The sequence below is a fragment of the Cryptomeria japonica genome, chromosome 7, assembly GCF_030272615.1.
Source record: "Cryptomeria japonica chromosome 7, Sugi_1.0, whole genome shotgun sequence".
In the NCBI taxonomy this organism is placed as follows: domain Eukaryota; kingdom Viridiplantae; phylum Streptophyta; class Pinopsida; order Cupressales; family Cupressaceae; genus Cryptomeria; species Cryptomeria japonica.
The window spans coordinates 410093428-410097162 of NC_081411.1; positions in this window are offsets into that span (position 1 = coordinate 410093428).

Below are 3735 nucleotides of genomic sequence, written 5' to 3' on the forward strand. Positions count from 1 at the left end.
AATTCTACCTCAATCTGATTCCTTCTAATCTCTCATCGATTCAATAGGCCACACCGAGTATAAATCTTTGGAGATTTTATACCATCCTATAATTACATGTTCAATGTCAAAGCTACTAAAACTAACAGATGTCAATTGCAAAAAGTAAGTTGGGACTCGTCATAGAGTCTAGAATCTCTCTAGAGTCTGCTAAGAAATTTTCAAAAACAATTACTTAGGAAATCAAATTAATAATTAGCCTACCACTAATATATTTCTTCATGTCTCCAATTAAATTATTGGTAAAGGACCAATGTTCTATTTGGCATCACCCAAAATTAATTGCTAGCACATTGTAGTCAATTTGTTGGCTTCTTACATGGGAGTCTAGCCCCAACACAAAGAGCCAAAACTCCTGGCAACTTAAGCTCTTGCATTTGGCATAGCCCACGCCAACTATTTGTTGGATATTGTTGCTGCTAGGATATGTTGTTGTCATTGATGTCAACATATTCATGTGTTTCTGGTGTTGCAGAGAGTTGTTTAGTGTTTCGGTGATTACATTGAGTTGATATGGTTTGTTTATCTATTTGGGATGCTGGAATACTTCATTCCTTATTTGTTTTAGTGATCTGGAAGTTTACTTGATCATATTATTTGATCCAGTTTGTAGTTCATCCTTTCTATTTAGTGGTTGGCAGAGTTTAGTATTTGATCTGGTGAGCTCTGGTATGATCATTCTTTGGTTGCAGATTTAGGAGAATGTTTTGGATGTTCATGTGTATCTTCAATTTAGATGGTTCATGATTTGGTGCTCTGCAAGATATCCTTCTAGTCTGAATTGTTGTTGTTTGGTGTTCTTGTGAGTTAGTGTGTTGATCGATGAAGATTTGAATAAGTGGTGTTGGTGCAGCTATTGTGGATGGTTCTAATATTCTTTTTGGTGTTTCCTGATCATGTTCTATTTGTCTTGATGGTCTGCATTGATCCTTGTGCGCAGTAATGGTGTTTTTGTTGATCCAGTTATATTCTTCGTGTTATGCGGTATTCTTGGTGGTGTAGCGTGTTGCGGTTGATCTTGGCAAGATTTCCGATGGTGATGCATGTTTGGATATTTGATTTCGGTCCATGCTATGTCATTATATTGGTCTGGTAGTTGATCTATGTATCATGTGATGTAATTTTGTAATTGAGGGTTGAGGGTTTGGCCGACCTTATAGTCAAGGTTGATGATTTGTATAAATGGGTGGTATAGTCATGTAATTTGAGTGTTGTTGTTGTGTCTGCATTATCAAAGAGTGGTGTATGTGTGCATAAGCGAATTTATCTTTCGATATGGTGTATTGAGCAGAGATTGTTGTAGGCCAGATAGATGTGCTTAACCGTAACTGTCATCAGGCATTAGCAGATGCTATATTCGTAATTCATATATTCTGGATTGTAGTCCAAATCTTATTGTAAGGTAGTGAACCTTCCTTAAGGGTTGGAGCCTTCTGGGTCATCTTATCTTGAGCAATGATCTCTAGGAAGTGTTCCCGGATGCATGTGCATTCCCTATTGTAACATTTACACATACTACTGCAAAGTAACATCTTATTTTGGATAGGTTTTCACCGTGGTTTTTCTCTTAACCGGGTTTTCCACGTCAAAATCTTGGTGTTATGTGTGTTGGTGTTATTGTCTTGATCTTCATTATTGTTGCAATTGTTTAGATCTGAGATTGTGCTTATTTCATGTTGTTGATTTGTGACTATTCAAGGATGATGTCTTAGTTCCTAATATAGAGATTACATTAGGAACTAAGACTAAAGGTAATATCTTTCACTTGAATGTTGGTGAAAAAAGTTGTTTGATTGGCCATATTGATGAAAGTTGGTTGTGGCATAGGAGGATGTGTCATGTTAATTTTGACTACATGGTATAAGTTCTACTCAAGTTGTTAGAGATATGCCTAAGATTATGAAGCCTGCTAATCCGATGTGTAAGGAGTGTCAAATGGGAAAGCAAACAAGAACTTCATTTAAGAGTAAGTTGTATTCATCCAATGGATTGCTAGATCTTGTTCATACTGACTTATGTGGTCCTACTAGAGTGAAGCATGTCGGGTGACAAATATTTCATGTTGTTGATTGATGACTATTTAAGGATGATGTGGGTTACTTTTCTAAGGGAGAAATCAAAATCATTGGAGAAATTCAAAATATTCAAAGCTAGAGTGGAGACTGAGACAAGGTTGAAGCTGAAGTGCCTGAGATCTAATAGAGGAGGAGAATTTGCATCAGGAGATTTTGATACATTCTATGATAGGAATGGAATTAGAAGACAATTATCTGCTCCCAGAGCCACTCGGCAAAATGGAGTTGTTGAAAGGAAGAACAGAACTATCTTGGATGTTGCAAGGAATATGCTAATTGAAGGAAATGTTGCACAAACCTTTTGGAGAGAAGTTGTTAGCACTGTTGTTTACACATTCAACGGGGTGCATATTAAAGGTGGTTTCGGTAAGACTCCTTATGAGCTATGGTTTGGCTATGTTCCTTCAGTTAGATATTTCAGAGCTTTTGGAGGTAAATGTTATATCAAAAGAGATGAGGATATAGGAAAGTTTGATGCAAGATGTGATGAAGGAATCTTCTTGGGATATTCTACTAAGAGCAATGCCTATCGGTGCTATAATAAGAGGTTGAAGAAGGTAGTTGAGAGTAAAAATGTGAAGGTGGATGGATGTCTTGGAAAGAAGATCAAAGCATGTGGATATGATCTTGATGATGAAGATGTTGTTCCTAAGCCTGTGCAGACTAAGATCTTGAAGCAGAATGATCTGGTGGAGACAATTAATCTGGATATTGCTACTGTCAATGAAAAAGTGCAAGAGCCTAACAATCAGAATAATCAGAAGACTCTGAGGTATGTAAGATTGAATCATTCAAAAAATCAGATTATTGGAGACAAGAATAAAGGTGTGATGACTTGGAGAAGGATTGTTGCTGAAGAGATATGTTTGATTTCAAAGATTGAACCTAAAGATGTTGCAGAAGCATGTAAGGATGAAAATTGGATAAAAGTAATGGAAGAAGAGTTGAATTAGATTGAAAAGAATAACACTTGGGAGCTTGTTCCAAGACCTAAAGACAAGAATGTGATTGGTACTAAATGGGTGTTCCAGAATAAATTGAATGAATTTGGTGACGTTGTCAGAAACAAAGCAAGATTGGTATGCAAAGGGTGTTCACAGATGGATGGTATTGATTATGAAGAAACTTTTGCTCCAATAGCTAGAATTGAAGCTATTAGATTGTTGCTTGCATATGCTACTTACAAGAATTTCAAGGCATATCAAATGGATGTCAAGTCAGCCTTTTTGAATGGTGATCTTGAAGAGGAAGTCTACATTGAGCAATTGGATGGATTTTCTTTATCAGATGAAGGAGATATGGTATGCAAATTGAAGAAAGCTCTGTATGGACTTAAGCAAGCCCCTAGAGCCTAGTATGCTAGATTGGATAAGTATTTGTTGAAGTTGGGATTCTATAAAGGTACCTCTGACAGTAATTTATACTTAAAGGTTGAGAATGATAACATTTTGATTGTTGAAATCTTTGTTGATGATATCATTTTTGGTGATGATGATGATTTGAGTATGAAGTTTGCTAATGATATGCAAAAGGAATTTGAGATGTCTATGATTGGTGAGATAAAATTCTTCTTAGGATTGCAGATTACTCAAACCGATAAAGGTATTTTCATTTCTCAATC